The 19761-nt window shown below is 47.6% G+C and overlaps 1 protein-coding gene across 2 annotated transcripts in view; it reads left to right on the top strand.

Annotated features, from left to right (window-relative positions):
• The first annotated feature begins 4681 nt into the window (after nucleotides 1-4681).
• LOC137633460 (ADP/ATP translocase 3-like) overlaps nucleotides 4682-19761 on the top strand; it is a 387552-nt gene continuing 372472 nt past the window's right edge. The window contains exon 1 of one of the 2 annotated variants that reach the window (XR_011042234.1): nucleotides 4682-4940. The gene's annotated coding sequence lies outside the window, so the exon portion shown is untranslated. The remainder of the gene's footprint in view (nucleotides 4941-19761) is intronic. The other variant, XR_011042232.1, reaches the window with a different exon arrangement.

Raw genomic sequence — 19761 nt, 5'->3', positions numbered from 1 at the left:
TTGCCAACTCACTAGACTGTCAAGCAGTTTCATAACGTTGCCTTCTAGTCTGCTGCTTTTGCACCAGTGAACCCTCACTCAGAGAACTTAGCTTTTCTAGGATAAGGTCCCTGTAGATGAGAAAGTTCTTTTCTCCCTCCTTCTGATATTCCCTTGAGGACTCTGTCATTTGGAGGGAGCCTTTAGCTGCATAACCTCTTATGGACTTTTATTTAAGCATAACATGCTTACAGGGAAGGTAATGGTTCCACTTCATCCGCTAATCCCGTCTGTTACCACACCTGCTCCCATAGACCTTGAGCTGTGTTGCATGACATGCAGTCCAAGCTTAGTCCTTGTTAGAGGATTTTTGTTTACGAAGTCAATGTGTCACGGGGAAGACGTTCAACAACCAACAGAAGGGACTTGTTGTGACGCAGTGCGACAACCTCAGCAACCCGTTAAGGAGTTGTCTGTACGACCCAGATAGTCTAGACAGATTCGGGTTGTCACTGTACTTCCTCGCTTGCCCATGATTGTCAGTTTACAGACTGTGCAGCAGTATCATGATCTTGTGTCCGGCTCCGTCAGACGACTGGCTTTTAAGAGCTCCCACAAGTCGTCGCTGTCTGGAGATTTTCAAATGGACTATGGATCTGACCAAGGAACTGGGCCTCCTGGTCAATTTTGAGGAGTCTCAGCTCGTTCCATCCCAGACCATTGTTTCCTTGGGTATGGATCTTCAGAGTCGAGCTTTTCGGACTTGTCCGTCGGCCCCAAGGATCTTCCAAGCCCTAGAATGCATCCAGAGCATGCTGAGAAGGAACCGATGCTTAGTCAGGCAGGGGATGAGTCTAACAGGGACACTTTCATCGCTGGCCCTGTTCATCGAGTTAGGGAGACTCCACCTCCACCCCCTTCAGTATCATCTAGCTGCTCACTGGATAAAGGACATGACGCTAGAGACGGGCTCAGTTCCTGTTTCCGAAGAGATGAGGTCTACTCTAACGTGGTGGAAGAACAGCATTCTTCTCAAGGAAGGTCTACCTTTGGCTGTTCAGACCCCCGACCACCGTCTCTTCTCGGACGCATCGGACACGGGCTGGGGTGCGACACTGGACGGACAGGAATGCTCGGGAACATGGAATCAGGAGCAAAGGACACTTCACATCTATTGCAAGGAGTTGTTGGCAGTTCATCTGGCCTTGATAAACTTCAAGTCCCTCCAGCTTAACAAGGTGGTGGAGGTGAACTCCGACTACACCACAGCCTTGGCTTACATCTCCAAGCAGAGAGGGACTCCTTCGAGGAAGTTGTTCAAGATCGCAAGGGACCTCCTCATTTGGTCAAAGATCGAAAGCTCACGCTGGTAACGAGGCTCATTCAGGGCGATATGAATGTCATGGCAGATCGCCTCAGCCGTAAGGGTCAGGTCTTCCCCACAGAGTGGACCCTTCACAAGAATGTTTGCAGCAGACTTTGGGCCCTGTGGGGTCTGCCAACCATAGTTCTATTCGCTACCTCGATGACCAAGAAGCTCCTCTTGTATTGTTCTCCGATTCCAGACCCAGCAGCAGTTCGCGTGGATGCCTTTCTGCTGGATTGGTCCCATCTCAACCTGTATGCATTCCCGCCGTTCAAGATTGTCAACAGGGTACTTCAGAAGTTCGCCTCTCACAAAGGGACACGGTTGACGTTGGTTGCTCCCCTCTGACCCGCGAGAGAAGGGTTCACCGAGGTACTGCAATGGCTGGTCGACGTTCCCAGGACTCTTCCTCCTAGAGTGGACCTTCTGCGTCAACCTCACGTAAAGAAGGTACACCCAAACCTCCACGCTCTTCGTCTGACTGCCTTCAGACTATCGAAAGTCTCTCAAGAACTAGAGGCTTTTCGAAGGAGGCAGCCAGAACGATTGCCAGAGCAAGGACGACATCCACTCTCAGAGTCTATCAGTCTTAATGGGAAGTCTTCCGAAGCTGGTGCAAGGCCAATGCAGTTTTCCTCAACCAGTACCACTGTAACCCAGATTGCTGACTTCCTGTTACATCTAAGGAACGTAAAATCCCTATCAGCTCCTACGATCAAGGGTTACAGAAGTATGTTGGCAGCGGTTTTCCGCCACAGAGGCTTGGATCTTTCCTCCAACAAAGATCTACAGGACCTCCTTAGGTCTTTTGAGACCTCAAAGGAACGTCGGTTGTCCACTCCAGGCTGGAATCTAGACGTGGTCCTAAGGTTCCTAATGTCATCAGGATTTGAACCGTTCCAATCAGCCTCTTTTAAGGACCTCACATTAGAAACTCTTTTCCTCGTGTGCTTAGCAACAGGTAAAAGAGTAAGTGAGATCCACGCCTTCAGCAGGAACATAGGTTTCACATCTGAAACGGCTACATGTTCCTTGCGGCTCGGTTTTTTTGGCTAAAACGAGCTTCCTTCCCGTCCTTGCCCTAAGTCGTTCGAGATCCCAAGCCTGTCCAACATGGTGGGGAACGAACTAGAGAGAGTACTTTGCCCTGTTAGAGCTCTTAAGTACTATTTAAGAAGGTCAAAACCATTACGAGGACAATCAGAAGCCTTATGGTGTGCTATCAAGAAGCCTTCTCTACCAATGTCTAAGAACTCAGTTTCTTACTACATCAGGCTTCTGATTAGAGAAGCAAATTCTCATCTGAAGGAAGAAGACCTTGCTTTGCTGAAGGTAAGGACACATGAAGTGAGAGCTGTGGCTACTTCAGTGGCCTTCAAACAGAACCGTTCTCTGCAGAGTGTTATGGATGCAACCTATTGGAGAAGCAAGTCAGTGTTCGCATCATTCTATCTCAAAGATGTCCAGTCTCTTTACGAGTACTGCTACACCCTGGGTCCATTCGTAGCAACGAATGCAGTAGTAGGCGAGGGCTCAGCCACTACATTCCCATAATTCCATAACTTTTTAACCTTTCTCTTGAATACTTTTTATGGGTTGTTCGGTCGGCTAAGAAGCCTTCCACATCCTTGTTGATTTGGCGGGTGGTCAATTCTTTCTTGAGAAGCGCCGAGGTTAAAGGTTGTGATGAGGTCCTTTAGTATGGGTTGCAGCCCTGTATACTTTAGCACCTTTGGGTTGATTCAGCCTCCAAGAGGAACGCTGCGCTCAGTAAGGAAGACGAACTTAAAAAAGAGACAGAGTAACGGTTCAATTCGACTTCCTTACCAGGTACTTATTATTTCATTGTTATTTGAGATAACTGTTATATGAAATATGGGATACTTAGCTATCCTTTAATCTTGTACACTGGTTTTCACCCACCCCCCTGGGTGTGAATCAGCTACATGATTATCGGGTAAGTTTAATATTGAAAAATGTTATTTTCATTAGTAAAATAAATTTTTGAATATACTTACCCGATAATCATGATTTAATTGACCCTCCCTTCCTCCCCATAGAGAACCAGTGGGACCGAGGAATAATTGAGGAGGTGTCAACAAGAAGTACTTGAGTACCTGGCCACAGGTGGCGCTGGTAAGAACACCCCCTTCTAGTATTGTGATAGCTGGCGTATCCCTCCATAGAATTCTGTCGGGCAACAGAGTTGACAGCTACATGATTATCGGGTAAGTATATTCAAAAATTTATTTTACTAATGAAAATAACATATTTCAAGTCACCCAAGTTGGAGTCTTTGGATTGCATCTTCTTGACAACGAACAACTTCATCTTTTTTTCTCATTAACCCTTTTACCCCCAAAGGACGTACTGGTACGTTTCACAAAAGCCATCCCTTTACCACCATGGACGTACCGGTACGTCCTTGCAAAAAATACCATAATTTTTTTTTTCATATTTTTGATAATTTTTTTTAGAAAATTCAGGCATTTCCCAAGAGAATGAGACCAACCTGACCTCTCTATGACAAAAATTAAAGCTGTTAGAGCAGTTTAAAAAAAATATACTGCAAAATGTGCTGGGGAAAAAATAACCCCTTGGGGGTTAAGGGTTGGAAATTTCCAAAAAACCCTGGGGGAAAAAGGGTTAATAAGACGACTTGCAAAGGCCAAGTTGTTGCACTCTTGTCTGAGTCATTTCATGGAAGCATACCCTAGTAGGCCTTGTAGCAGATACTCTATATTAACCTAAGAGGATTTGGGTATTGGTTAGTTTGGTCATAGATTTTATTTCCATTTTGTATCTGTCTGTGTGTTATTCTGTTTCAATGAATCCTGCTTTAATGCATTATTAAAGCATACAGACATATTTCTAGTTGTATGGTTGATACAGTACTTCAGATGATTATGTTACACACACCAGGATTTTATTGGTAATTTTGTTTCAACTTTTTTTTTTTTTTAGAATTTCAGGAATAAATGTTCCATACTGAACATGGACTTAACCCTTTTACCCCCAAAGGACGTACTGGTACGTTTCACAAAACTCATCCCTTTACCCCCATGGACGTACCGGTACGTCCTTGCAAGAAAAATGTTATAAAAAATTATTTTTTCATATTTTTTATATTTTTTTTTTTTTTTTTTTTAGAAAATTCAGGCATTTTCCAAGGGAATGAGACCAGCCTGACCTCACTATGACAAAAATTAAGGCTGTTAGAGCAATTTAAAAAAAATATACTCCAAAATGTGCTGGGGAAAAAATAACCCCTTTTGGGGTTAAGGGTTGGAAATTTCCAAAGAGCCTGGGGGTAAAAGGGTTAAGAGATTGAGTGAGTAAAGTGACCCTGTTTATATATATTTCAGTCAGTTGTAGATCTAAGATTTGACTTTCAACTTCAGGACAGCAATGTTGTTGGAGCATCACCCACCCAAAGGACACGAGGGTGAGATTACCTCAGTGCGATGGATTCAGCCGAGCCCTTCAACTGGACGGACGTTGATCAGCACAGGATCTGATTCGCTAGCGGTAATTAGGACCCATATTGATGAAGAAATCGAAGGGTTCCGTACGCTGAAATGCATTACAACTTTAGGTAAGATTAGTGCCTCGTATTTCATTCAAATGTCTACACTTGAAAATCTTGTTTTTCAATATTAATCTTACCCGATGATCATGTAGCTGTCAACTCTGTTGCCCGACAGAAATCTACGGTCGGGATACGCCAGCGATCGCTATACAGGTGGGGGTGTACACAACAGCGCCATCTGTGGTCAGGTACTCCAGTACTTCTTGTCAACACCACCTCAATTTTTCCTCCGTCGTGCCACCGGCTAGACCTACTTGGATACGCTGTTGATTCTGGAGTTATTGTTCACGATTTGGTGATGTATTTGCTCTAGAGTTTAGCCTTCGCTATTCAGGAAGCTTTAACATTAGCTTAGCAAGTTTTTGGAATTAATTTGATTTAATTTTGGTGACGAAGAGAGTATGAACTCTCTTTCACTTTTAAATGGCCGACCCTTCCCTTAGACGGAAGTGTTGGTGTCGAAGAGAGTATAGACTCTCTTTCTTAATTTTGCTTAACAAAGTTATAGATTTATTTTATATCTCTCCGCCTTTTATAGGCCTCTTCGATTAACTTCCTTTTATTATAAACTTATAAAAATTAATTTTTATGTTTGTTTATATGCGACCTTTCATAATAGTAGGCGGTCTTTTCTTGGAACCGAAGTTAATTAACATTGAGCCCGTCATATCATTTTTACCTGTTAAGATTTTATGCTATTTTAATTTTAATTTTTCAATATTAAACTTACCCGATAATCATGTAGCTGTCAACTCCGTTGCCCGACAGAATTCTATGGAGGGATACGCCAGCTATCACAATACTAGAAGGGGGTGTACTTACCAGCGCCACCTGTGGCCAGGTACTCAATCATTTGTTGTTGACACCTCCTCAATTATTCCTCTGTCGTGCTTCCGGCTAGACGTTCTGGGATACGCTCATGGTCTTCGAGTTTATTCATGGATATTTGGTGAAGTATTCTCTTAGATTAACGGCTGTCGCATACTGGAATCCTTTTTATATTAGCTAGTTAGCTTTTATATAAACTCTGATTAACGGTTAATGAATTTTTGCTTGTTTTTGGATCACCCTTTGACTTACTCTTTGAAACAAGATGTCTGACGTTTCGCAAGCTCCCTCCCATAGACGATGTAGGTCTTGCAATAGGCGTATTCCGAAGGTCTCGGTAGATCCTCACACCGCTTGTTCTGACTGTAGGGACAGGCCCTGTCTATTAGAAAATCGGTGTGAGGAGTGCGCCGGACTTTCGGAATTGGAATTTGTACGTCTTTTAAAATATTCATCCAAGTTAGAGAGAACTAGAGTTAGGAGAAGTTCTTCTCACTCTTCTATGTTTTCCTCACCTCATGATCCCCTACCTTTTCCTACCCCTGTAGTGGCTATCCCCGAACCTACTGTGTGCCCTCCGCCTGATATGTCAACTGTTTTGCGTGCTATTCAGGCTTTAGGAGATAAAGTAGAATCAGTGGTAAGTGACCATAAGTCTCTGATGGCCGAGGTTAAAGAACTGAAGGTCAAGAGTGCAGTGGGTGAAAATAGTGCCAGTGCTGTGACGAGTGCTAGTGTCTGTGCAGTGCCAAGTGCTAGTGGTGCCAGTGTGGTGCGTGAGGATTTTTCTGTGCGAGCCAGTCGTCCTCCCAGTCCGGGACCTCTTGCAAGCTCCCATGCCCAGGGGAGAAGCAATGTCGAAGGGCTTAAGGGTTCGACAGGCCTTGTTAGGCGCACAGAATTATCCTCGGTGGTTGCGGGCGTGTCTTCCTTACACCGTCACTCCCACCTGCAGACGATTGAGCCCGTCTTCTCGTCCGCTGATCTTCATGCAGGGAAGAAACGTTGGTCTCAGGTCTCGAGACCGCTTAAACGTAGAGTTCAGTCAGCGAGTGCTCAGCCAGGTTGCAGTCATTGGCTCAGCTCCGACTCGCCTCTGTCATCGGTCGACTGTACTCCGCCCAAGAGGAGTAAGGTTCTGCCTATACAGACCCCGACTGTGACTTTACCTCAGTCTGTTATCGTTTCTGCCGACCCCAAGTGGACCCTGCTTCAGTCCATGCAAGTTCAGCTTTCGGACTTGATGCGTGAGTGTCGGGCTGAGAGTGTTGCACCTCCTGCACTCCCTCCACCTGTTCTCGCTGCACCTGTGCTCGCCCAGCCTGCACCTGCTCCGCCTGTGCTCGCCCAGCCTGCACCTGCTCCGCCTGGTCGCAGCACCATCTGCCAGGCGTACGATGTTGAACCTCTTTCGGAGTTTGCTGTTCACAGTGTTGTTCAGCCTCAGCCTTCTTTAAGGCAACCCTTGCTTTGGGATCAGGAGAGTTACACTCTTCCTCCTCCTCCCCTTGCTGCTCCACCAGTGGTGCAACTCTCGGTTGGGGTACAACAACCTCTCCCCTCCGTGAGTCTGTCTGCTCAACCAGCGCTGCACCGAGTTCAACCCTCATCTAGGCAAGCTCATCTACACCATGCACTTGCGCCTCAGGAGCCTCAGCTTGCTAGAACTTTACCTTGTTCTGCGCAGCCTCAACCTTCTCATGCTCCACTCATCTCTCAGGAACAGGAACGGACTACTCCGCCTCCGTCCTCCGCTCAGCTGGTGCAATCCTTGGGTGCAACTCTTGCTAGGAGTCAACCTCCTTCACCCTTGCACCTGCCTTCTGCTCCGACTGTTGTTCAGCCTATGCAGTCTGAACCTCAGGTTTTCCCTCAAGTTGAGGAAACCTCTGTTGTTGTTCCTACCCGTTCTGACTCTGCGGTTCAGCATTCTGGTCCTTTTGCTTCGCTACCTTCTGCTGATGAAGTGTCGGATGATGAGGAGGCACATCTTGATCCCTCATCAGACGTGGAGGAGTCTAAGCTTTCTCCATTGTCTGTTGATTTTAGAAAGGTCTTGGCTCTACTCAGGGAGCTTTACCCTGACCACTTCGTCTCTGCTGTTCCCCGCTCTCCTCCATCTGAGTTTTCGCTAGGCGTGCAACAAGCTAAGTCGAGCTATACTAAGCTTGTCCTAGCTAGATCCTCCAAGAGGGCCTTAAGGACCTTAGGGGAGTGGCTTCAGTCTAAACAACACCTGGGCAAGACTTCCTTCATGTTCCCTCCAACGAAGCTCGCATCGAAAGGTTGCGTTTGGTATGCCACAGGGGAAGCACCAGGCTTGGGAGTTCCTGCCTCTGCCCAGGCTGACTTCTCAAGTCTGGTGGACTCACCTAGGAGGACTGCGTTGAGACGCTCGAAGGTTTGTTGGACCTTCTCAGACCTGGATCATCTTCTGAAAGGGTTGTTCAGAGCTTTCGAAATGTTCAACTTTCTCGACTGGTGCCTGGGAGCCCTCAGCAAGAAAACATCTCCTGCGGACAAAGACTCTGCCTTGTTAATTATGTCCTGCATGGATAAGGCCATCAGGGATGGATCGGGTGAGCTAGCGTCGTTATTTGTATCAGGGGTGTTGAAGAAAAGGGAACAACTGTGTACCTTCCTCTCAGCCAGCATTACACCGTGCCAGCGGTCACAGCTCCTTTTTGCTCCACTCTCAAAGTTCCTCTTTCCCGAGGAGCTAGTTAAGGACTTGTCGGCTGCCCTGATACAGAAGGACACGCACGATCTTGTAGCCTCATCGGCTCGTAAGTCTAAGGTTACCACCTCTGTCCCCAAGACTTATCGCTCTCCAGTGGCTGATACCCCGGCCACTAGGTTCATACCGCCCTTTCGTGGTAGAGCCCCCAGCCGAGGAAGCTCCCGTCCAGACTCTCACAGGGGCAAGTCTAAGAAAGGACCCAGGACATCTAAGGGAAAGCACTGACTCTCAGATTCTCCAGACAACAGTAGGAGCCAGGCTCAAGATCTTCTGGCAAGCCTGGGAGAAGAGAGGTGCAGACGCACAGTCTGTCAGTTGGCTGAGGTACGGTTACAGGATTCCATTCTGCCTCAAACCGCCTCTGACCACATCGCCCATCAACCTCTCTCCCAACTACAAAGAAGAGGACAAGAGGCTAGCATTGCAACAGGAGGTGTCGCTACTTGTGCAGAAGAAGGCAGTGGTTATAGTCCGGGACCATCAATCCCCGGGCTTCTACAACCGTCTCTTTCTTGTGGCCAAAAAGACAGGAGGTTGGAGACCGGTGCTGGACGTCAGCTCTCTCAACGAGTATGTCACCAAGCAGACGTTCACAATGGAGACGACCAAGTCGGTCTTAGCAGCGGTCAGACAGGAGGACTGGATGGTCTCGTTGGACTTGAAAGATGCATACTTTCACGTTCCCATTCATCCAGACTCCCAACCTTTCCTGAGATTCGTTTTCGGAAAGGTTGTCTATCAGTTCCAAGCCCTGTGTTTTGGCCTAAGCACAGCTCCTATGGTCTTTACTCATCTGATGAGGAATGTAGCGAAATTCCTGCACTTATCGAACATCAGAGCCTCCCTCTACCTAGACGACTGGCTGTTGAGAGCCTCCACGAGTCGTCGTTGTCTGGAGAACCTCTCTTGGACTTTAGATCTAATCAGAGACCTAGGTCTATTAGTCAATATAGAGAAATCTCAACTCATTCCCTCCCAATCCATTGTGTACCTGGGAATGGAGATTCAGAGTCGGGATTTTCGGGCTTTTCCATCGGCCCCCAGGATAAACCAAGCCCTACAGTGCATCATGAGCATGCTGAAGAGGAGCAATTGCTCAGTGAGACAGTGGATGAGTCTCACAGGGACCCTCTCATCTCTGGCCCTGTTTGTCGAGCTAGGGAGACTCCACCTCCGCCCTCTTCAATTCCATCTTGCAGCTCATTGGGACAAGGGCTCGACTCTAGAAGCAGTCTCTATCCCTATCAACCAAGAGATGAAGACCACTCTCCGGTGGTGGAAGCACAATCTTCTTCTCAAGGAGGGTCTATCATTGGCCATCCAGACCCCCCATCTTCATCTCTTCTCGGATGCATCGGACTCGGGCTGGGGTGCGACCTTGGACGGACGGGAATGCTCAGGAGTATGGAACAAGGAACAAGGATTACTCCACATCAACTGCAAGGAACTGTTAGCAGTCCATCTTGCCCTGTTGAACTTCAAGTCCCTCCTGCTAGGCAAAGTGGTGGAGGTGAATTCAGACAACACCACAGCCTTGGCTTACATCTCCAAGCAAGGAGGGACCCATTCGAGGAGCCTTTACGAGATCGCAAGGGACCTCCTCATTTGGTCAAGAGGTCTAAACCTCACACTGGTCACGAGGTTCATCCAGGGCGATATGAATGTTTCAGCGGATCGCCTCAGCAGAAGGAATCAGGTCATTCCCACGGAATGGACCCTCCACAAGAGTGTGTGCAACAGACTTTGGACGTTGTGGGGTCAACCTACCATAGACCTGTTTGCCACCTCCATCACCAAGAGACTTCCGCTTTATTGTTCCCCTGTTCCAGACCCTGCAGCGGTTCATGTAGATGCTTTTCTTCTGAACTGGTCCCATCTCGACCTGTACGCATTCCCTCCGTTCAAGATTATAAACAAAGTTCTGCAGAAATTCGTCTCGCACGAAGGGACACGGCTGACGCTGGTTGCTCCCCTTTGGCCTGCAAGAGAATGGTACACAGAGGTACGTCAATGGCTAGTCGACTTCCCCAGGACTCTACCTCTAAGAGTGGACCTTCTACGTCAACCACACGTAGACAGGTTGCACCCAAACCTCCACGCTCTTCGACTGACTGCCTTCAGACTGTCGAAAGATTCGCTAGAGCTAGAGGCTTTTCGAAGGAGGCAGCCAGTGCGATTGCCAGAGCTAGAAGAATTTCCACTCGTAGAGTCTACCAGTCTAAGTGGGAGGTCTTCCGAAGCTGGTGTAGAGCCAATTCAATATCCTCTACCAATACCTCTGTGATCCAAATAGCTGACTTCCTTCTTCATCTTAGGAATGAGAGATCCCTTTCAACATCTACGATTAAAGGGTATAGGAGCATGTTGGCCTCAGTCCTCCGCCACAGGGGTTTGGACCTGTCTTCCAACAAGGACCTTCAAGACATTCTCAAGTCTTTTGAGACGTCTAAAGAACGTCGTCTTTCCACTCCAGGCTGGAATCTGGACGTAGTCTTAAGGTTCCTTATGACATCTAGGTTCGAACCTCTCCAGTCAGCTTCCTTCAAGGATCTTACCCTCAAGACTGCTTTTCTCGTTTGCCTTGCAACAGCTAAGAGAGTCAGTGAGGTTCATGCCTTCAGCAAGAACATTGGTTTCACAACCGAATCAGCTACATGTTCTTTTCAGCTTGGATTCCTAGCAAAGAACGAGCTTCCTTCACGTCCTTGGCCTAGATCGTTCGAAATACCTACCCTCTCCAACATGGTAGGTAACGAACTAGAGAGAGTTCTTTGCCCTGTCAGAGCTCTCAAATATTATCTGAAGAGGTCTAAACCTATTCGAGGACAGTCAGAAGCCTTATGGTGTGCCATCAAGAAACCCTCGAGACCCATGTCCAAGAATGGGCTTTCGTACTATATAAGGCTTCTGATCAGAGAAGCACATTCTCACTTAAAGGAGGAAGACCTTGCATTGCTGAAGGTAAGGACCCACGAAGTAAGAGCTGTAGCTACTTCGTTGGCCTTTAATAAAAACCGTTCTCTGCAGAGCATTATGGATGCAACCTATTGGAGGAGCAAGTCAGTGTTTGCATCATTTTATCTGAAAGATGTCCAGTCTCTTTACGAGAACTGCTACACCCTGGGACCATTCGTAGCAGCGAGTGCAGTAGTAGGTGAGGGCTCAGCCACTACATTCCCATAATCCCATAACCTTTTTAACCTTTCTCTTGAATACTTTTATTGTTGTTTTTATGGTTGTTACGGTAGGCTAAGAAGCCTTCCGCATCCTTGGATTTGGCGGGTGGTCTATTCATTCTTGAGAAGCGCCTGGGTTAAAGGTTTGGTAGAGGTCCTTTAGTAGGGTTGCAACCCCTTGTACTTTGGCACCTTTGGGTTGATTCAGCCTCCAAGAGGAACGCTGCGCTCAGTAAGGAAGACGAACTTTAAATAAAAGGCAGAGTAACGGTTCTATTCGACTTCCTTACCAGGTACTTATTATTTCATTGTTATTTGAGATAACTGTTATATGAAATTTGGGATACTTAGCTATCCTTTAATCATGTACACTGGTTTTCACCCACCTCCCTGGGTGTGAATCAGCTACATGATTATCGGGTAAGTTTAATATTGAAAAATGTTATTTTTATTAATAAAATAAATTTTTGAATATACTTACCCGATAATCATGATTTAATCGACCCTCCCTTTCCTCCCCAGAGAGAACCAGTGGACCGAGGAATAATTGAGGAGGTGTCAACAACAAATGATTGAGTACCTGGCCACAGGTGGCGCTGGTAAGTACACCCCCTTCTAGTATTGTGATAGCTGGCGTATCCCTCCATAGAATTCTGTCGGGCAACGGAGTTGACAGCTACATGATTATCGGGTAAGTATATTCAAAAATTTATTTTATTAATAAAAATAACATGTTTTTGAAAGAATTTCTTTGATAGTCTCGTACTGTTTTCAAAGTTGAACTAACGTTTTGTTTTGTCTCCGCAGTTGTTGACGTTCAGAACGTTCAACTTGCGCTCTATCGTTACGATAGAGAGAGAGTATTCACGGTTTCACGTTGCAGTAAGAGTAAACCGATTCTAGCGTTTTGTTCATTCTTTCTTAGCTTAAATGGTTTTAATTCTAATAAAGGAACTTTTTATTTGGGAAATCTTTCAGTTTTTTTCCTTTAACAATAATATGTTTTAACGATATATATAATTGGGCTCATCTCTCAGGTTCTAAGTCAAGAGAGAGAGAGAGAGAGAGATAGAGACGGAGGGAGAGAGAGGAGGATAAACGTTTCGTTCAAGCGGGTAACGTTGTTATCGTTTTTGCTCTTCTCCCTAGTCTCTTTAGGGGAAGAAGGTAAGCGTTTCTAGAGTTTTATTCTTGTTCCCAGGCTTTATGCGGTGAGAGATTTTAAACGTAGTTTATTTGATCTAGTGTTTAGTCTTTTCCAGCCACTGAATTCTTTATCTTTCATTATGTTTTTCTGTTACATTGTAATACTGTTTTCGCAATTACTAACTTTTAATGAAGGATAGAATTGCGTGTTTCAGGTACAAACCACTTAAAGTTTCGAGTTCAGTGAAATAAGTGCAAACAGAAAATCAAAAGTGATAAAGTGATAAGCGCAAAGTGTTACAGTGTTGCGTTCGAGGGTTCGTCTGTTCGTGCCAGTTGTTCGCCTAGTCTGGGACCTCTTACAAGTTCCCAAGCCCAGGGGAGAAGTAATGTCGAAGGACTTATGGGTTCATCAGGCCTTGATCGACGAACAGACGTTTCCCTCCGTGGTTTCGGGTGTATCCACTCACGTAGCCGACGTGATCACCCCACCCACACAAAGACGAGAGAGCCCATTTATTCCTCGTCTGCGGAAGAGGTTTCTCGCAGAAACCATGGACCAAATCTTGCAGCTTTTAAGTGCAAGTCGGTCCCTTCCGCGCAAGTCCAACTCCTAGGTGTAGCCACTGCCACTGGGTCAGTTCGGACTTGCTGCAGTACGACAACTGCACACCTCCCAGAGAGGCAAGGTGGTACCGCAACAGGCAGTAACTCCGTCTGTTGCCGCACCAGCTGTTTTAGACCCTCAGTCTCAACGGACAGTAGCTCCGTTTGTTGTTGTCTTTCATAGACCCTAGTGGTCCATGCTGCAGACTATACAGTCTCAGCTTGCTCCTTCATACAGGAGTATCATGCTGGAAGGTTGACAATGCAGCCTGTTAACCTACAACCCGCCGAGGTTGTGCGCTCAGCAGATACTGCGGCTGCCTGCTCCCACCCTCCACCTGTGAGAGCTCCACCTCCGATGCGCAGTCCACCCTGCCAGACGCATGTTCTTGCTGCGCCTCCTGCTTTCATGCGTGAGTTGCCGGGTTCCAGCACTATGAGGCAACCTCCTCAACCCATGAGGCAGGAGCCTCATGCTATGCGGCAGCCTCCTCTACCCATGAGGCAGGAGCCTCATGCTATGCGGCATCCTCCTCAACCCATGAGGCAGGAGCCTCATGCTATGAGGAGCCTCATGCTATGCGGCATCCTCCTCAACCCATGAGGCAGGAGCCTCATGCTATGCGGCACCCTCCTCAACCCATGAGGCAGGAGCCTCATGCTATGCGGCAACCTCCTCAACCCATGAGGCAGGAGCCTCATACTATGCGGCATCCTCCTCAACCCATGCGGCATGAGCCTCATCCCTTGCAGCATGAGCCTCATCCCATGCAGCATGAGCCTCATCCCATGCAGCATGAGCCTCATCCCATGCAGCATGAGCCTCATCCCATGCAGCATAAGCCGCATGCCATGCAACATGCTCTGCATACCTTACAGCATGCTCTACATACAGCATGCTCTGCATACCTTACAGCATGCTCTGCATGCCGTACAGCATGCTCTGCATACCTTACAGCATGCTCTGCATACCTTACCGCATGCTCCTCAGTCACACATCTTTGGTTGTTGCCAACTCACAAGACTGTCAAGCAGTTTCATAACGTTGCCTTCTGGTCTGCTGCTTTTGCACCAGTGAAACCCTCACTGAGAGAACTTAGCTTTTCTCGGATATGGTTCCTGTAGATGAGAAAGTGCTATTCTCCCTCCTTCTGATATTCCCTTGAGGACTCTGTCATTTGGAGAGGAGCCTTAAGCTGCTTAGCCTCCTATGGACTTTTATTTAAGCATAACATGCTTCCAGGGAAGGTAATGGTTCCGCTTCAGTCGCTAACCCCGTCTGTTGCCACACCTGCTTCCATAGTCCTTGAGCTTTGTTGCAAGACATGCAGTCCAAGCTTAGTCCTTGTTAGAGGATTTTTTGTTTACGGAGTCAGTGTGTCACTGGGAAGACGTTCAACAACCAGCAGAGGTGACTTGTTGTGACGCAGTGCGGCAACCTCAGCAACCCGATAAGGAGTTGTCTGTACTACCCAGACAGTCTAGACAGTTTCAGGTTGTCGCTGTACTTCCTCGCTTCCCCATGGTTGACAGTTCACAGACTGTGCAGCAGTACCATGATCTTGTGTCCGGCTCCGTCAGACGACTGGCTTTTAAGAGCTCCCACAAGTCGTCGCTGTCTGGAGAATCTCAGATGGACTATGGATCTGACCAAGGAACTGGGCCTCCTGGTCAATTTAGAGGAGTCCCAGCTCGTCCCATCCCAGACCATTGTCTACCTGGGTATGGAGCTTCAGAGTCGAGCTTTTCGGGCTTTTCCGTCGGCCCCAAGGATCTACCAAGCCCTAGAATGCATCCAGAGCATGCTGAGAAGGAACCGATGCTCAGTCAGGTAGTGGATGAGTCTAACAGGGACACTTTCATCGCTGGCCCTGTTCATCGAGTTAAGGAGACTCCACCTCCGCCCCCTTCAGTATCATCTAGCTGCTCACTGGATAAAGGACATGACGCTAGAGACGGTCTCAGTTCCTGTTTCCGAAGAGAGGAGGTCTACTCTAACGTGGTGAAAGAACAGCTTTCTTCTCAAGGAAGGTCTACCTTTGGCTGTTCAGAAACCCGACCGCCGTCTCTTCTCGGACGCATCAGACACGGGCTGGGGTGCGACTTTGGACGGACAGGAATGCTCGGGAACATGGAATCAGGAGCAAAGGACACTTCACATCAATTGCAAGGAGCTGTTGGCGGTTCATCTGGCCTTGATATACTTCAAGTCCCTCCAGCTTAACAAGGTGGTGGAGGTGGACTCTGACAACACCACAGCCTTGGCTTACATCTCCAAGCAGGGAGGGACTCATTCGTGGAAGTTGTTCTAGATCGCAAGGGACCTCCTCATCTGGTCAAAAGATCGAAAGCTCACGCTGGTAACGAGATTCATTCAGGGCGATATGAATGTCATGGCAGATCGCCTCAGCCGGAAGGGTCAGGTCATCCCCACAGAGTGGACCCTTCACAAGAATGTTTGCAGCAGACTTTGGGCCCTGTGGGGTCAGCCAACCATAGATCTGTTCGCTACCTCGATAACCTAGAGGCTCCCGTTGTATTGTTCTCCGATTCCAGACCCAGCAGCAGTTCACGTGGATGCTTTTCTGCTGGATTGGTCCCATCTCGACCTGTATGCATTCCCGCCGTTCAAGATTGTCAACAGGGTACTTCAGAAGTTCACCTCTCGCAAAGGGACACGGCTGACGTTGGTTGCTCCCCTCTGGCCCGCGAGAGAATGGTTCATAGAGGTACTGCAATGGCTGGTCGACATTCCCAGGACTCTTCCTCTAGGAGTGGACCTTCTACGTCAACCTCACGTAAAGAAGGTACAGTACACCCAAACCTCCACGCTCTTCGTCTGACTGCCTTCAGACTATCGAAAGACTCTCAAGAGCTAGGGGCTTTTCGAAGGAGGCAGCCAGAGCGATTGCCAGAGCAAGGAGGACATCCACTCTCAGAGTCTATCAGTCTAAAGGGGAAGTCTTCCGAAGCTGGTTCAAGGCCAATGCAGTTTCCTCAACCAGTACCACTGTAACCCAGATTGCTGACTTCCTGTTACATCTAAGGAACGTAAGATCCCTATCAGCTCCTACGATCAAGGGTTACAGAAGTATGTTGGCAGCGGTTTTCCGCCACAGAGGCTTGGATCTTTCCACCAACAAAGATCTACAGGACCTCCTTAGGTCTTTTGAGACCTCAAAGGAACGTCAGTTGTCCACTCCAGGCTGGAATCTAGACGTGGTCCTAAGGTTCCTTATGTCATCAAGATTTGAACCTCTCCAATCAGCCTCTTTTAAGGACCTCACATTAAAAACTCTTTTCCTCGTGTGCTTGGCAACAGCTAAAAGAGTAAGTGAGATCCACGCCTTCAGCAGGAACATAGTTTTCACATCTGAAACGGCTACATGTTCCTTGCAGCTCGGTTTTTTGCTAAAACGAGCTTCCTTCACGTCCTTGGCCTAAGTCGTTCGAGATCCCAAGCCTGTCCAACTTGGTGGGGAACGAACTGGAGAGAGTACTTTGCCCAGTTAGAGCTCTTAGGTACTATCTAAAAAGGTCATAACCTTTACGAGGACAATCAGAAGCCTTATGGTGTGCTATCAAGAAGCCTTCTCTTCCAAGGTCTAAGAACTCAGTTTCTTACTAAATCAGGCTTCTGATTAGGGAAGCACATTCTCATCTGAAGGAAGAAGACCTTGCTTTGCTGAAGGTAAGGACACATGAAGTGAGAGCTGTGGCTACTTCAGTGGCCTTCAAACAGAACCGTTCTCTGCAGAGTGTTATGGATGCAACCTATTGGAGAAGCAAGTCAGTGTTCGCATCATTCTATCTCAAAGATGTCCAGTCTCTTTACGAGAACTGCTACACCCTGGGACCATTCGTAGCAACGAATGCAGTAGTAGGCGGGGGCTCAGCCACTACATTCCCTTAATCCCATAACCTTTTTAACCTTTCTCTTGAATACTTTTTATGGGTTGTACGGTCGGCTAAGAAGCCTTCCACATCCTTGTTGATTTGGCGGGTGGTCAATTCTTTCTTGAGAAGCGCCGAGGTTAAAGGTTGTGATGAGGTCCTTTAGTATGGGTTGCAGCCCTTTATACTTCAGCACCTAAGAGTCGTTCAGCATCCTAAGAGGATCGCTACGCTCAGTAAGGAAGACGTACTCAATAAAGGCAGAGTAATGGTTCAAGTCGTCTTCCTTACCAGGTACTTATTTATTTTATGTTATTTTTGAATAACTAATAAAATGAAATACGGGATACTTAGCTTCTTTGTCAACATGTATGCTGGTCTCCACCCACCACCCTGGGTGTGAATCAGCTACATGATCATCGGGTAAGATTAATATTGAAAAATGTTATTTTCAATATTAATCTTACCCGATAATCATGTAGCTGTCAACTCCGTTGCCCGACAGAATTCTACGGAAGGGATACGCCAGCGATCACTATACAAGAAGGGGGTGTACTCACCAGCGCCACCTGTGGCCAGGTACTGCAGTACTTCTTGTTGACACCACCTCAATTTTTCCTCTGTCGTGCTTCCGGCAAGACCTACATGGATACGCTTATAATTTTGGAGTCTTGTTCACGGTTTTTGGTGAAGTATTGCTCTAAGATTTCAGCTTTCGCTATACAGGAAACTTGTCTCTTAGCTTAGATAGCTTTTAGATTGATTTGATTAATGGTTAACAATTTTTTTTTGCTTTAATTGGAATCCCCCTTGACTGTTCTTTGATTCAAGATGTCCGACCTTTCTCAAGCTCCTCCCCAAAGACGATGTAGGACTTGTATTAGGCGTATTCCGAAGGCCTCGGTTGATCCTCACACCGTTTGTTCCGACTGTAGGGGAAAATCCTGTCAGTTGGAAGATCGATGTGAGGAATGCGCCGGACTTTCGGAACTTGATTTTGTTCGATTCCTCAAGTATACCACTAAGTTAGAGAGAGAGAGAGTTAGGAGGAGTTCGGCTCGCTCTTCGCTTTATTCCTCACCCCATGATCCTCAACCTTTTCCTCCACCTGTAGTGGCTACCCCCGATCCTACTATTTGTGCTCAGCCTGATATGTCTGATGTTTTACGTGCCATTCAGGCTTTAGGTGATAAAGTGGAGTCGGTAGTGAGTGACCACAAGTTCCTCTTGGCAGACGTCAAGGAACTTAAAGTGAAAAGTGCAGTGGGAAGTGGTAGTGCCAGTGCTGTGCCGAGTGCTAGTGTCAGTGTCAGTGTTGTGCGTGAGGGTACTTCTGTGCGTGCCAGTCGTCCTCCCAGTCCGGGACCTCTTGCAAGCTCCCAAGCCCAGGGGAGAAGCAATGTCGAAGGGCAAAAGGGTTCGGCAGGCCTTGATCGGCGCACAGCAGTATCCTCGGTGGTTGCGGGCGTATCTTACAGAGATCGTCACTTCCACTCTCAGACGATTGAGCCCTTATTTTACTCGTCTGCAGAAGAATTTTCGGGGAGAAAACGCTGGACTCAGGTCTCAAGACCTCTTAAGCGTAAAGTCCAGACCGCACGAGTTGTACAGCCCGGATGTAGTCATTGGGCTAGCTCTGACTCGCCGCAGTCATCAGGTGACTGCACGCCTCCTAAGAGAGGTAAGGCGATGCCTCAACAGACCTCAACTTCTGTTAAGGCTCTGCCTCAACAGACCTCAACGTCTGTTGATCCCAAGATGGCTTTGCTGCAGTCTATGCAGTCGCAGCTTGCGGTATTGATGCGTGATTTTCAGGCAGAGAAGGTTACACCTCCTCCTGCGAGCGCTCCTCCTCCTCTACGCAGTCCAGTCTGCCAGACGTACGAAGTTGAGGTTCCTCAAGCTACCTCCATGCGTGAGCTACCGCGTTGGGAGTTGCCAGATACCAGCGTTGTGCAGCAACCTCCACCTTCCTTGAGACAGGAACCTCTTACCACGCGGCAACCTCCTCAACAATGGGGACAGGAGTCTTATGCCTTACAACCTCCTCTACCTTTGAGGCAAGAGTTTCTTGCAGTAAGACCATTCTCGAGGCAGCAACCTCTTGAGGTACGACAACCTCTGCCATCCTTGAGGCAGCCACCTCAGCTCTCGCAGCTGATACCTCCCCTTTCCTCGAGGCGAGAACCTCAACTCTCGAGGCAGGAGCCTCTTTCTGCGCAGCCGCCACCTCAACTCTCGCAGCACCCACCTCAAGAACCTCAACTCGTGAGACAGGAACCTCTTACTGCGCAGCCACCTCAATCCTTGAAGCAAGCGCAACTCTTGAGACATGAACCTCATGCAATGAGTCAGCCACCTCAACGCATGCATCTACCTCTTTCTCCTCAGCTTGAGCAGTCTTTGCAGCCTGAACCTCAGGTTTTACTACAGTCGC

The sequence above is a fragment of the Palaemon carinicauda genome, chromosome 43, assembly GCF_036898095.1.
Source record: "Palaemon carinicauda isolate YSFRI2023 chromosome 43, ASM3689809v2, whole genome shotgun sequence".
Lineage (NCBI taxonomy): Eukaryota > Metazoa > Arthropoda > Malacostraca > Decapoda > Palaemonidae > Palaemon > Palaemon carinicauda.
Note: the sequence above shows the minus strand (reverse complement) of the source record. Positions and strands in the feature narration are given on the sequence as shown.